At 39.4% G+C, this 16,305-nt stretch overlaps 1 long non-coding RNA gene across 1 annotated transcript in view; it reads right to left on the bottom strand.

Annotated features, from left to right (window-relative positions):
- Positions 1–16,305, bottom strand: part of LOC116453880 — a 54,135-nt gene that overhangs the window by 33,727 nt on the left and 4,103 nt on the right. The window contains exon 2 of the long non-coding RNA XR_004243957.1: positions 3,855–3,962. This is a non-coding gene — a long non-coding RNA (uncharacterized LOC116453880). The remainder of the gene's footprint in view (positions 1–3,854; positions 3,963–16,305) is intronic.

Genomic DNA, 16,305 nt, shown 5'->3' with positions numbered 1-16,305 from the left:
GAGTGGTAACATGCAATTCTTTGGCAGCAGCAGACCCGACAAGATTGTAAGGCTGGTTACAATGTTGTAAATCCAAGGTAGCAGAAGAAATCAGTAGATTTATAACAGCATAATTGTGATCAGCAGAGAAGCCATTGTATTTTTGCTTGGTAAACAGTAGTTAAGCATTCAGCAAAGGTTCTATTTTTTCCCCCTCAAGGTTTTCACATGATTCTCTGACAGATTGCTGGTATTTTCCATGCTCAGACTTCACTTTATTTTTTCACTCAGAGATTTCAGTCAACTTTTAGGATGTCAGGGTAAACCATACATCTGGTTGTTCGATTGTTTTCAGATTTTATTGTGATGTGTTCTGCCTCAAGCCCACTTCCACATGTGATGGCTTCTCAAAAGCCCTAGCAGTGCCAGCATACCTTAAGCAAGCCTGGAGTGCCTATAAGAAAGGTAAACATGATGACCACTAGCTCATCTGTATTATTCTACACATGTTCTTAAGTTATAGCTGCCTCCAGGTGTGTTTTAATCTCTCTGCTGAAATATTCCTATAGAGCATGTCCAGTTGGCTGTTGTTTGAACATCGCATGGGTCCCCTCTTTGAAAAGACCCTTTCCAACTCATCTGCAGTGTAGTGTAGTGGCAACAAAGTGTTGCCATTCCCTTGAACACACCTGCAACATGAATAAATGCAAAAGACAGAAACACTTGGGGACATGGTTTAATGGTGAACATGGCAGTGGTGGATTAATGGTTGGACTCAATGATCTTAGAGGTCTTTTCCAACCTAAATGGTTCTATGATTCTAAACAGAAAGGATTCTGATTTCTTGACTTCTAACATGGCTCTATGCTCCCCTATTCTCAGCTATTCTTCAGAGGAAGAGTCAGTGGGCTTAGGACAAGACTGGTGAAAAGGCTGTTGAAAACAGAAGTCTAGACCCCAAGGAAACCTGCAGTTGGACACACCCTAGGTCATATTTCCTCTGTTAGCCTTTAACAGCAGTTACCTCAGGTTGTGCTGTTATCAGATCCAAGGAAGTGTGGGCTTGTTCCATCTTGCCTTTCCCTTTGTCCTACTCACAGAACTTGACTGAATGACTTATTTGTTTTACAGATAAGAAGACTTTTTTTTGGCCATCTGTGATCTTCCTGCTCCTCACCAAAATGAACAATCAAGACCTTCTTTCAGTGTAACTCTGGCAAGTTATGAACAATTTCCAAGTCCTTCTTGCATCAGCAGCATGCTGCATCTGGAGGTTTCTACATAGATAAACCTAAGCAGGCAGAACCTGCTTGTCATCAGCACAGCTGGGGTAGGTTGCCCACACACTTAAATGCTGCTTACCCTGAAGTCATAAAACCTTAGGGAAGCAGAACCTGCAGCATCTCACAGGCCCTAGTTCAGATACAAGTATTTCCAACCAGGACACAAAACTATGCAGGACCTAGAAACTGGGACAAGGGTCTTGAAAATTCAAAACTATCTCAGAGATAAAGAATTGCATTGATGTTTTGAGAGTTTTTCTCCTTTTTTTAAGATAAAAAGATTGTGCTACAACTTTGTGCCCATGACCAGTGTAAATTGAATACACAGCCTTCAAAACATGCAAAAAGTGGGATTTCCATCTCTATTTAGTGCTTATCATGTTCTCACTGAAGTAATGAGATATATGCATTTCAACAAGGTAGAGGTAACAGCAGTTAGAATAAGAGTTTTGGAAAACAACATAGAATGGTAGCTTGATTGCTTGGAAAGAAATTCCCTTACTTGCTCAATAGGGATTCAATATCTGCCATTTTTTCCCTCCCAGCTCTGTCTTACTGCTCTTACTCTGCCCTTCTTTTACTTTTCTACCCCCTTGCCAGTCCCCTATTCCTGTTGCACTTAGCCACAGCAGAGTCCCAAATTCCCATTATAATCCCTAGAGGAACTCTGATACCAGAATAAACAAGGAAAGCATAATTTGCACAATGATGCCAATAGTGGTTTTCAACATGCCAATAAGAATGTTGAAACTCTGTTTGGGAGGAGACTTGGTTATGTATTAACTCTACCAGTGGGCCATGCATTAGGTTTTTAATCATACTTTCATTTTACATTTATTATTTTAATCGCACTAAATCAGAGAGATTTAATCTTCTTTTCATTTCAAAGGGGACATTCAGCAATTTAAAATATTGCTATTTTTTTCATACACATAAATACTACTAACACTTAGCTCCTTAATCATGAAGAAACATATTTCATGTGTCACCACTGATTCATCACATAACGGTAGCTGTGGTGAAAAAGAAAGAGATAATAAATTTTGTGTGTTCTGCATACACACTGGTGAACAGTAGAGTTGAGAGTTAGATAATTTCTTTTCAGATTCATTACATTCAGGTCCAATTAATTAGAAAGGTTCATGGCTTTTGCAAAGAGACAGAGCTCTGTAGAGCTGTTATAAAAATAATCTATTTTCAAAGGGTTGAGGTAATGTGTGGACCAGCACATGACATTTCACACTCGTATAGGAAAGAGTAAAAACATGGCATTTCCAGTCATAGATGCCCAGAGGGTGTCAGACAATATCTATGCAATGACACGAAACAAAAAACTGATCACTCTTCCCTATGTTGAAAAAACAATAAAGTGTACACAGAATTAATATCAAATTAATCTCAAATTTCTCCATGTGTTTGTGCAGTCAGATAAATACCTTTTTGGACACATGAAAGCATATACTGGGAAAAGATTGGCAAGAAGGAATTTCTTCTGATTATGAAGCTTCGCATTAAAAAATCACAGCCAACTCTGTGGATGTGTTAATGAAAAAGTGAGCATGCTCCAAGGAAATGAAAATTTGAATGGAATGGTCTATTCTGGAAGGACCAAGAGGAGAAAAAGAATTTTAAGTTACTTAAGATATTTCAAGTGTTTCTGTCAGGAAAACACCCTTATGCCTCTCAGCCTTGCTCATGTAGCAAACCTGGTGCCACTCAGACAATTTTTAGACAAGCAATAAATGTATTGAACAACTGAACTTGGTAAGGGGCATAAACTTAGGAGTTTTACTCATGTTTGGAAACATTTTATGGCTGGGATTAAAAAATGGAAAAACTATTTTTTATGTTTAAACTTTTAATTTAGCAAGAGGAATACTTGTTTTGGGAGATGTTGAAACATCATTTTTAATATTCTCTAACAGAGACCCATCAGCTCTTGGTTTTGAACTGATGTTTCTCTTTCTAAAAATCAACTTGAAAATCTGTGTGGGTCACAAAATGGTGTGGAGGTAAAGTCCACCTGACTCACATCCACCAAGAAAAGAACTGTGGTATGAAGATACAGCTAGGGAACCATAAGTTGCCATGTAAAGGAGAAAAAGCACTCATTTTGGCCAAAGAGCTCTACAAAGCTCTTCTTTTTGTATGCACACACATCCTAAAATCCAGCCTAGATTCCAAGGGCTCCTTAATTTTTGAATAGTGTCAAAAGTGTGTTAAAAGTTTTACAAAGAAGACAAATGTCACCTTTAAGGTTTTACACGCCTTAAGCACACAATCTGTTACACAGAAATGGGGTTTTTTTATGCTTGTCAGAAGTAGTTCTCACTCATACCATACTAACTATAAAAGTGGCTTCAATAACTTCATACATACTGGTCAACACAGGTAAAATTCTTTATCTCTAGGAGTGCAGAAGTTCATATCAATTTATCATAATTGGGTTTTTGACATCTGTCAATTTCTGATATTTTCACAGCTATTCCATTTCTGAGTCACATATTTTTCACCAAATTATTCTTCATACACCTTTGTATTATGCATAGAAGCAGGTAAGAGCGGTCCCAGTGAATGCCACAAAGCACTTACAAGGTTAGGTCCCAATCCTGTAGTCTCCTTGTACTCCCAGGAGAGCTCTGTGGCATTTCTCATGTCAGCCAATGTCCTCCAGTGTTCCTCAAACTACAGGATCAACACCTTGGTGAAAGGAGAGGGTCACGAGCTTTTAACGGATCTGCACTAAAATTTTTATCATATTTTTTATGTCTGCAATGTAAACACAGTCAAATAACCCATGGCACTGAACGTTTCACTCAGCTATCCAGGGGTGAATATTACCATTTATTTGGGGACTTGTCAAAGTATTATTTTCATTACACTAATAAAGACTGTAAAAGTCAAAATAAAAAATGTTATAAGTTCTGGAACATGTCTTATCTAAATCTATATGATCTGGAAATATTTAGCAGGGGAGTTCAGTAATACAAAACAGAAACAGAAAGGGTCCTGGGCAAAGCCTTAGGGAAATGCCAAACTATTAATTACACATTAAGCGAATGGTTTTTATTTTTGTATTGAAACAGCAACTATTCAAAGTCTATGCTACAGTACAACAAGAATTATTCTCTGGTATAACTTAGCGCAGAAGTCCGAGTTATTTTGATCCCTAGAGTCAAAGTGCTTTAAAAGATGAAATAAAATTTCATTGGGATTTTTTTCAAATTAAGAAATAGGAGAGACAAATTCTGACCCATTAGCACAGAACTTGGCAAACACTAATTATAAATCAAAGCTATGCTCTGCAAATAATCTTGCACGTTTAACTGTATTCTTGCAATTTATTTTTCTCACCTAAGTGATTTTCCCAAATTGAATTTAATATTGGTAAATACCAATACTCCTAACAGTTCTGATGAGGTCAAAAAGACTGTCCCCACGTGTAAAAGAAGAATGTTTGCCCAATCAAGCCCAACAGCTGTTACATGTTGTTGCTTGCACTGCTGGCCATCCCTCTAAACTAATAATTAATAATGAAAATGATCTTTTAAAGGATCCCAAAATACTTTCCTTTCCAAGGGAACATGCTTTCCCAAGGCTCGGCCATAAGCCTTTCACACTCTGTACAAACATGGGTAATTTGCTTCTGTGTGCAAAGCCCCCTTCAATACCCAAGTCCTGCTGTATACACTTGTGTGTGTGTGTTTACACAAAGGCACAAACTGCATCATCAAAATGCAGACACTTCCAGGATGAAGAAGAGACTCTAATCAGAGTGTGGATGCTCCTTTGCTCTGGGGAAAAGGTTATGTTTTGGTCAGGACATGAGGGTAAATGCTCCCCTAGTATGTAAAGCACCATGGGATCTTTAATGTCTAGGCTGAGCAGACATGACCTCAGTTTTCTAAGGTTTCCTTAATTCCTCAACTCCCACCTGTGAAAGGTCACAGTGCAGTTCCAGTGTTACTGAATTTGTGCTTTGCTTTGGATTTTTGGGAGGACTGTTTTGAGGTTTAGCATGTTTTGCAGGCTTTTTCTTTCACTTAACCAACCTGTTGCCTCCTCAAATTTGCCTGGTCCTCAGTACCCTGAAGTCAATTTCTATAAGAGCCTTAGATGCTGGGTCAGGGAGAAGATGTAATCTGGAATCTGAAAGCAAACAGAATACATCATTCTGTGCATCTGTGCTCATCTGTGTCTTTTTCAGCCTTCAGTGGCTGAAAGTAACCAGTAGCTGCAAAAGTACAATAAGTAAGCATGGATAATCTGGACAGTATTAAGAGGAACTGGAGAAGCTAATGCTCAAGTTATCCACAAAAATCAAGTGAAAATAAAGATACAAATCTCCCTTTGAGCAAAAAAATCTTCTCCACTAACTATCCTGCTCTGCATTAAACCCTGTGTGTTGAAGTCACCATCCAGCATTAAAGGGAACCCAGGAACCCCTGAATTAAACAAGAAAGTGGAGGAGAACTGGGGAGGAATTTATAAAATAAATCCTCAAAGATTCTTGTTTAGTGGAGACCCTTCTCCTTCTTCTTCTCAGGGCTCCCATCCAATAAAGATGTACCTGTCTCATTGCTGATAGTGATTTCTGCCAGCTGTTACATGTGAACAACTGTCTTCCCTTAGGTAAGATTAGCAACCTACCTAAGCATATGGGACTCCTAGCACTGTCCACAGACTGCTCCACAGAACATGTCTAAGATCTGCAAAGGTGTATGACATCTATATGACTAAAAATTAATAAAGCTTCCTTTTCAAAGGACTGCAACTTTCAGCACAATCCTACAATCCCTTCCCAGTTACATCCTGTAGTTTGTACAATTGCTGCATGTGAAATAACTGGAAGGCATGAAGTCCTGCTTAGCAGAGAATGCACTGTAATTCATTGACTTGGGCTTGGATGCAAGCTACAGTGACTCTAATGCCCTGCAAGTCTTCCATCAGAAATGAACACTCCCTCCAAATGCACATTCTTATTTTTGTGCGTGGGAGAGCATTCTTCTTTGTGGTCTCACAGGGAACCTGAGAGAGGACTTATGTTATCCAGCCTCACTTAGTCCTCCCCTCCCACAAGGATATTATCCACTTGACTCACTAGTTAAGGTCAACATAACCTTGAGGAAGTAATCACAGTAAAGCCACATGCATACGTCTGTGACAGGAGGAATAGCACAGCACTCTGCAGAAGCAGGGGTTTGCTCTGAGGAAACTCACAGACCTGAATCAGGTGGGATCTCATAATGTGCCAGGGCCAGTTAAAACCCAGAGCTGATCTGTGTCTACTGACACAGAGGGCTACCAATGGAAAATGGGGTGGAAGTCATTGCATAGTGGTGGAAAGGAGGGACTGTCTATAGTAGTCCATTGTTCCAGTTTAAAAAGTCAAAATAAGCTTGCCAAAAGATGTTTTATCTTTTTGCACTCTGTCTTATGTTGATTTTTCTGTCTGCCTCCTCCCTCAAGTTCCAGTGGTTACATCCTTTGCTTATTAGAGTCGTAAAGTTGTAAAAATACCTTCATTTCACCTATTGACCACTCTTAGATCTCTTAGTCCACAGCCCCTTCAATGCAGTCCTCAGGCAGCATTTCCCTGTATTCTTATCTGAGTTTGGTAATAAAGCATATCTTAAGCTAACATCCTTTTACAATATATGAACTAGAGCTGGACAGGATTTTCATAGCAAATGTTTTATTTAGTAGTTTAAGCCTTTTGTTCTCTTTCTGAATTATTATGGAGAAACTTTGACTTCAATTCATCTGGTCGTTATTCACAATTGTTCAAATAACAGTGTCAGTGAACATATTTCAGCTGTTTAGATGTTCTCAAATGATTCACTTCAGTTCTTTCTTTTGCTATTTGTTATATGCTACTTACTCTTCAAGGGCTGTATTTGGTTTTACCCCACCTGGTGACAATATTACCTAATTCTCACGTCACTGGAAAGTTTATTGAGAGGAGCAAAATTGAAGAGATTTCATTATGTCCTCTTTTCCTACTGTTGTCTGTTCCCAACACGTATTTTCTTACAAAATTTTGTACAACTATATAATAAGTATCTGTGATGAGGCCTATTTTCCATTAATAGCCTTTCAATAAATGTAATTGGGTATCCCCATATTAAGGGAAATCATTAAAAGATCTGAGAATTCCATCTAATCGAGACAACAGCTTCAGTCAAATATCCACGGTTCCACCTAAAAGTAACAAGGCAATGGAATATGAGACTTCATTAGTTCTGTACCTCACTGAGCTCCTTCTTTTGTTTAAATTAGCATTTCTAAATATTTTTCTACAATATTCACCTGACTTCAATGTGATCTAAGTAGCATACATATCTTCAGATTAACTAGTATAAATACATAGTATATTTCTGGAAGTATAAATCAGAGACAGAATACATGCCACTAAATCGATTTCAAATCATTTTGATTGTTATACTTTATAAAGTAGTATATCCTGTCCATAATAATTGATCATGCATCTCCTTTTTTGCATTTCAAGAGATTCCCAGAAACTGTAAAACTTTCATCTAAACCCATATTTGCAGTGCAGCAAAACTAGAGGTCAGGATTTAGTTCTGCTCTGTATTGTGTGCCTCATGGCTCTAAAAACAGAGCTTCTGCAATGGCTTTCTCCACGCATGTAGAAATAAACAAAAGCAACACAAATTTGTTAACAAGAAAATAGGCTAAAAGAACTATAATGGACCAAATTCTATCCTGAAGTCAACTCTGGAGGTGCAGGCACTTTTTTAAAGGGAGATTTTAGCATCTAAGTTCTCATATTTGAACACAATATTTGGTAAGCTTTTTCTAGGAATCAAAGCTTTTGTTTTGAACACTAATGAACTGTGATTCAGGGAACCAGGTAAAAAAATACTTTGAAATCTCTTCAGGTGTGGCAAATACTTGAACCTGTATCCTCTATCACAAGCTTTCACTTACTGTGTTATGTGATCATGTGTTTTCCTTAAAATCTGTTAAAGTTATCAGCCATAAGAGCAATTTCTTCAGATTTCTGCTTAAAAATGTAGCTTTAACATTCACTGCATTTTTGCAATTTATTGCTTTTTCTACCCTAATACAGTACAAGCTCTTCAATTTGCTTAAGCAAATATTGGCATAAAATCAAAGTCCTGTAAGTCCACAGAACACAATTTTAAACTAACTATGGAAAGTATGCCAGGGATAGTCATGATGTGAAATGTGTTAGGCAAACTAATTTTCCTATGTGGTATATTCTTCCCTGACTGTATGCACACAAAGGAGAAAACATAACCTCTTAAATGTTCTATTTACTAGTTCCTGCAATGTCTTCAGAAATATTCTATTAATTTTTTTCCAATGGTCATTACAACACTACTTAGACAGAGCTGACAACCTGACTAATGACATTTATTAATCTTAGTATCATGTTTCTTCAGTATTTTCATTAGTGACATTTTTCTCTTAGATCTACATTTTCTAGAACTATACTATAGCTCTTTATTAAGCTTTCTGGTTACCAGGAACTCCAGCAGGGCACCAGAAAATAGTACTATAAAAGACAATTGGGACACTGTCTGTGAACTTGTCTGGACCTGCTTACATCCACCAAAGGGTGGCTTGCAACATGCTAGGCACAAGCTGTGTTTAATTCAGCAGCAGTGTGGTCAGGACCTTGTTAAGTTCCCTGAGGAGTTACACTGGATTTACACCAGTATGATTGTGATTAAGATTTAACTGTGACATCTAGCTGTAAAAATTTATCTCCTTTCAATTTCCAGTGGCTGTAGAGCTCAATCTTCTCAAATACTTATCTTCTTTTCCATTTAAATTGCATGCAGGTACCCCAGAGCATATGAACACATTTAGCACTCAAGACTCCAGTGCTGTCCTAAAGGAATTGTAATAAATAATGGAAAACCCATGACTTAAAAAACAAAATACACACACACAAAAAAAAAAAAAAAAAAAAAACCAAAACAAAAAAAACCCCCAAAACTGTAATAATCCATGATTCACATTTTTCATCAGCACTATACAGCCTTGCTGCAGGTGCAGTTTTGTGGATATTATAACTTTTTTTTGGTCTGGAAACCAGTCACAATTCATAATGATTATAAAATACATGATTTTATAAAACTCCATTTTATATTTATAGGGAAACTTTGCTTTTGCAGCTCAGCTTTCATTGGCTAGTCTTGGTTTTTCCATGATGGATGTAGCATGGACATTTGTAAAAGTAAATAATAGAACCAAACGTAAATGTAGATTAACAACCTGTCTTCATAATCATACAGGAGCTTCGTGCTTGGGTGGTAGGCATAGACAACTGCTCACACATTGGTTTCCAACAAAAAGCAAGTCATCTCAGGTTTCCTATTAGAGGAAACTCCCCTCCTACCCCCCTCTTTGGTTTTTGGATAAATACAGCCTTTGGTGAAGTCAGCAAGCACCACTCAAGCCTGGGCTCCTCCTCCACTACTCTGTGAAAGTGTTCCCCCTCATCAAGGTATTTGTTGGCCTCCACCACTCTCATTCCTTCCCTGTTCCTCCCTCTTCTCTGCCCCTCATCCTTTTGCCAAAGCACCAAATGAAAGACCACTGCCCATGATGTGATCCACACAGAGGAGCTGCAGCTAAAAATACTTGATTGAGGTAATAATCTAACGCCATTCTTTACCTCACTTATGGACTACCTACAAATAAAAATATTATGGAGCTGGATCTCCTCTCAGGTACATTTCCCAGATAAATGGTAGAAAGAAAAGAGATTAATTAATCCCAACCCCCTGAGACAGACATGAACAGCTGCATAGCTGGACTCTAGTGTCAAGCAACCAAGATTCACAACACCAGGCAACTGCGTGGTTCTGACAATACAAGAAGGACTGAAAAAGCTGCAGTGCCTGAATTATTGGTGGTGAAATAGGAACCAGCCCTTCCCCACATGTGCTAGGCTTCCCGCATGTGCAGTTTGAGTCAGAAATCCCAGGAATGGGGCCCAATACCCTCAGCACCAAGGGGACATATATCTAGAGCTAGCTAACATGAAACATGGGCAGCAACAGGGTGTTAGCAGCCTCCTTTCACCCCACAGCTGAAGCTCCTTTCCTTGTGCTGCAGAATACACTTCTGCTTGAGGTCACAAGCTCCAGAGTAAGTCCTGAAGCCATTTCAGAAACGAAGTACAGATCATGATAGTGTTTGAAAAGCTGTAGTGCAGCGATTCTATCATCAGTGTCTTATGCAGAAGCCTACTGGATAGAGCACTTGAGCAGTTTGCTTCTCTACCTGAGAGGTTCAAGCTCCATGCTCTAACCACAAGACACCACTCCAGGCTCTCAGGTGAAAATCACGCAAACACGGATGTGTATCCTGCTGGGAGACTCACCTGGAAAATGTGGGGCTCATGCTCTGACCGGGACTCAGTCTCTGTTCTGAGGCCTATGGAGAGATGTTTTCCTATCCATTAATTCTTCAATGTGAAAGAAAAAAATTCACTCTAGACACTCTGGAGACACACTGGAGAAGTCCCCAAGAGCACACCAAAGGCAATGTCATTCATGTAACAACTAAAAAGCATTAAATGATAGCCACTGAGTCTTGGTTTCTTTTCTGCACCACAAAAGGAACTGAGAACACCTCTCCAAAAAAGAGAGAAAAATCCTTTACCCAAAATGGGTGGGGAAAATAGTTAGTTCTGGATTTTTTTTTTTTTTGAGCAGGGGCAAGAACTGAGCATGGATTGTTCACACCTTCAGTAAGAGCACTAATCGCTAGGTTTTGGGAATGGGGGGTCAAAAGAGAAGATACAAGCACAACCTGTGAAAGAAACAATGCTTTGATGCATTCCTTTGAGGTTTTAGAGACGTTGTCCTGAGAGCTGGGACTGTCCTGTTCCTCTAAGAACATGAAGTACATCTTTCACATGTGGAGACATAAATCTAACTAGAGTGTGAGCCTTTGCTGCAGACATCCTGATTTGTTTATGTTATTAAGACAAGCTGACATTTAGCTGACTGAAGGTGATGAGCTATTTAATGCTCACAGTAAGAAAATTCATGTCAGTGTTCACAGGCAGCCATTGTGTAAAGACTGGGTGGGTGACTTTACTCAACAACAGGAAAATACATACTACCTCATCCTAGCTACCAGCAAGTGTTTGGGAGACCTGTCTAGTTGCCATGTTTCATACAATTGTCCTTGGGATTACTACTACAGAGACATGTATTATGTTTTCAATTACCCTTAATTAGAAGAGAGAGATGAGATTAGTTCCAAAAGGGTTATTACTATTTATTTCTCTTCCTGCTGCTTTTCTGGGTTATGATTTAGATGAAATTTCAGTAAATTTGTGTTCTTTTTGTCCTGCAGACTTTTTCAGACTACTTGCAAAGCCACAGATGTCCAGAAGGAAAAAGGAAGGCCATAAACATAGACACTCTAGAGAAAATAGAACCATTATCAATAAACAACCAAACAAGAGAAAAATATTAGTTCATTTGGAACCTGAATATTCATTTAAAGAGTTTCAAAAGAACAGTTTTCTCTCTCCCAGACACAAGCAATTTCCAAACTGTAAAACAGGTTTGGAATTGTCATTCATTTTTGGTAGCATTAGACACAGAGAGCAAGAAGCAGGGGGGTAAAAGCAGAATTGACATAAATCAGGAGCACTTAGAACTTGCTATCTCGAGAAACGTCTGCTTTACTTCCATTGCAGATTAATGAAACACCTCACTAATGTTGTGCATTTGTGGAGAGCAACAAGGTCTGTAGGCAGCATGCATATTACATACTGCACACTGCTCTTGGGCCTTGCTTTTGAGCATCACCACCAGAGGCTTTTTAAGACCCTGCAGCCATGGAATTAGCTGTGGTATTGCCAGCCAGCTGTGTATCCTCCATGGACTTTGGAACAAGCTATAAAAGTAAAAAGAAAAACATACTTTGCCAGCTCTTCACAAAACAGAGCCAGCACTTTAAAACCAAGTGGGCCCTTTCCCGCCTGGCAAATCTTGAGGTCGGCCTCACAGGTCACCATTCGGGATTACGTCAGGGACCAACCGGTTGGGCTGAGGCAGGCTCAGGTTGGTCTGGCAGGCTGCATGAAGTGAACAAAAGCCAGACCAAGACAAGAAGTTGAAGGAGTGGGATAGGAGGAAATTAAGAAGACTGTTCCAAAGGCTTTTAAATTATGATGCCCATGTTGCTGCAATACTATTGGAAAACTAAATTAATTGCTCCTTTCCTTAGCCCCCTCCTGCTGTGGCTGTATTTCTTTTAGCTAGGGGCCTGAGCCACTAAAGATGAATCCAATTTCCATGCTGTCCAGATGCTTGTAATCACAGATTTACAGTAAACTGAGCTTTCATGAAAAACAAGGCTGTTCATTAGGTGGCTCTTGGCTTTCAAAATCTTCAAGACAACAGAAATAGTGGGAGGTAACAAATCTACCCTAGAGAAGGCTAATTTCCACAAAATTCTGATCACCTATTTTCTTTGAAGCAGTAGACTTTAAAGAGTTTCTGTTCAGGAACTCAAAAGCTGAGGTACCTTGACTCTACAGTCAGTCTGCAGTCACTACTGGAAAAAAACAGCTATCTATCTTCATCAGATTTTAGTTTACAGTTACATTATTGGAAAGCCAAAGGTTTTCTAGGCACTGTAAAACCACATTGTCCTGGGTTGCGGTGTATTCTATTACCATCCTCATGAGCTGTTGAAATCAGGTGGGGCAGTGTTTTCCTTGCCTCCTCCCCCCAGACTATCTTGCTGTTAATGGCCCATCATTGTCCTGCTGCATGACTCGGAGATAACTCCCTCCGGACTATCTTCTGTTAATGAGCCTAATCAACACTTGGCCTCGTGACTCATTACCCCATTGTGAGATGCTCCACCCAGAGGGAGGAACCAAGCATCCCATCGTGGATATAAGCTGAGGCTGAACACCAGAGACAATGCCTTTCCACTGGATTTCCAGAGGACAGGAGTTACACAGCCACCACTGGACCTTCTGAGGAAGAGCAGACCCTTTTTTTTCTACAGGATCACTGCTTCAGAGGACTGCAGCCACCATTCTACCAGACTGCTACCACCACCCCCCTGCCTAACAGGGACTCAGGTTGTATCTTGACTCTGTCAGTTTGAACCAGTGTTTTTAGTTTTTTTCTTTCCTTTTCTTTAACTTCCCCATTAAATTGTTATTCTGACTTGGTGCCTCCCACTGGTTTGTTTTCAAACTAGTACACACATAAAAAAAGCAGAGCCCATTTCCTGTAGAAACCAGGAGTTCTGTAACTTCACAATCAATCTGTAACATAAATTACAAGGATGCAGCTAGACGGAAACAAATTTTTTTAGTACGCCACAGTAAAAATCATCTACGTTTTGATCATCAAAACTTCACTTGGCACAGGTTGTTAGAATCTCATTGGTAGCACTCCAAGAAAACACCACTTGTTATTTTTGAGATCTATCACGTTTTCTTGAGTTATTCTCTAGCCAAGAGAATGCATGAGTGCACCCATGAGTGCAATGACAGCTATGTATGCTAGCAAGTTCCCTATACAGCACAAAGAACTATCCTAAAAGAAACTGACATTTTAAAGCATGAGAAGTTCCTATTGTTTGCCCTTCTCCCCTTAAACACCTAATGTGTCTGTTTAAAGAATGAGGGTTGTTTTCTGTTTCTTCTTACTCTTCTGAGTTGTGTTTCTTAGTTTAGTCATGTAATTCATTGCAGACTTCAGGACAGTAACCTCTGTAGAAATTGCTAGTGGCCCACAGAGCTAGCATAAAATAAAAAGTTACAAGTCCACATAACCTTAATTTTATGGTTATAAGCTATATTTACTGCTATATCATAAGTTTGAAAAGACTGCTAAGTGTTCAGTGTGGGAATGCAGGGAATTTCTCTCAAGTTAGTTTTATGGAGAAATGTGTTGTTTAACTGTAGGGAAGGTTACAGTCCTTTCAAGTCCTCCAGAGCTGAATGCCTATTAGGCATTTTTAGGGTATGCATAAAATACCCCAACCACCCCCTTAATATCATTCATTGAAATTCAAATTCAGGACCTTTGCTCTGTTCAAGTCCCTTTGGTTTTAACACTGTAAACTAACCTGAGTGAGAACGTTATCAAGAATCAAGGTGGCAGAATTTGCTCTTTAACTCTTGCCCACCTGCACTTGTTAACTTGGAAGCATTTCTCACTGTAGTACACAGACATGGTGCAGGTCAGTGAGTGTACAATAAAGCTGAGATCATCACACTGATCATCACAGCTGATTATCAACACAAGAGATGGGACTGCTCTTAGTGCTTCTATCCTGATTTTATCTAATGAGTCTGGGCAGGCTACAAACCCCTGAGTGACTCCGTTTCTCCACCTGTAAAACTATAATGACTACTTTCAATCACACTGAATCCTCTTGTGATCTGCCAAAGAACAAATGCTAAACAAGAGAACGTACTGTTGCTACACACACTTCTCAGCCTCTCCTGCCCTTAATCCCTCACTCTCCTCTACCAAGGTATGTACCCACTCAGTTTGTTGGGTGACCACACAATAAGATGGACTGAACACTGCCCGCAGACAAAGATTTAACAGAAGGCCTGTATTATGAGTCATCTGATCATGTACATGAAATCCATGTACACTGCCTCCAGAAGGTGGATTGGCGCAACTGTTACGAGACAGAACCAGCCAGAATGTGGGGACAGGGTCAGAAGACCTGTCTGCATGATAGGTACAGCCCTGTCTGTCCCCTGAATGTGTTCCTGATGGGTAATGTGTGGGGGGCTGCAGGGCTCAGGGAATATGGCAGGGAAGAGAGAAGCCTGCATTGAAGGCTATGAACTGCTCAGGGTACCCTGTAGCTTCTTGTTTTGATTCACAGCATGCCCCAGTCTTTTGAAAAATCTCCTTTTTTATCTCCACTATTTTATGTTATGCTTCTTATCCACATCTACTGCAAATGTTAAAGGTTCTCTCTTCTTCTTGTTGCTCACATCATTATCATTATCATTTTAATTCTACATTTATTTTTTATAGGAAACAGTTTATTATTTTTTATAGAATGTCAAGAGGATCTGAGCCTGAAACAAGTCTTTGCAGTTCAGCCTACAGTGTCATCTAAAACATGAAAATAAATTGTGTGGTAGAGAAACTGAAGAACAAATGCTCTCTGGCATTTGCTTTCTTTTTCAGGCATTGGGGATTTTTAGAGCACAAGGGAAAATTCCTTTTATCTTCCAGCTACAGTTTGCTAGCAGCATCTTTTGGTTTTAAACGACTGATGATCTACTCTTCCAGTGGAGGTCATGAAAATAAATTTTAGACCAGCCACACAACCCCTTGAAGTTCAGTTTACTTTCTGCCAGATTTCTGAAAAACAGTAATGTCATTCTGCAATGCCCTCTGCTGGGAGATGCAGCTTGGAGCTGGAAGGAGAGCTACCAGTTCATGTCCTCCAGCAAGGAACGGATATTTGCAATGAGATGGACTGGATTTTCACCTTCTGTATGAAATCCTGACCCTGCTGAAATCACTGGGGTCCCAGCTTTTAATTTTCACTTTGCCCTTAAACATTCTCCCTTTTGAAAACTGCACTGGAAAAAACCCCTGTTTATTTCAAGTCCAAATGAAAACCTCATTACTCACAGACATGAAGCTATCTTTTTAGCATTCGAGCTTCTAGAGAGAGGCTTTTTGAAGAAGCTTTCATCTGTAAAAGATTTTGTTCTTCTTGCCATTCTTTTAAGTCTTTTAACTGTACAAAATCACACAGGCAAATAGTACTAATGTTACACAAGTGTGATTCTGCCTAACATATATTTTCACTGACCAGTATTCTTGTACTGAGAAAAAGAAGCAATGCAGTGAAACAAAGCACACTGCTATGCAGTGAAACAAATGAGTGTATCTGGAACCTCATGTGTGACAACACCAGCCCTGTCAGCTACCACATCTGTCCCCTCTGAGATGCAGTATCTGGGTCCTCAGGAAGAAAAATCTGAATCAGCCCCACTGAGGAGCAGGATATTAGTGTG

Source organism: Corvus moneduloides, chromosome 1 (assembly GCF_009650955.1).
Source record: "Corvus moneduloides isolate bCorMon1 chromosome 1, bCorMon1.pri, whole genome shotgun sequence".
NCBI lineage: Eukaryota > Metazoa > Chordata > Aves > Passeriformes > Corvidae > Corvus > Corvus moneduloides.
The sequence above is the reverse complement of the archived record's forward strand: the minus strand, read 5'-3'. Positions and strand labels throughout refer to the sequence as shown.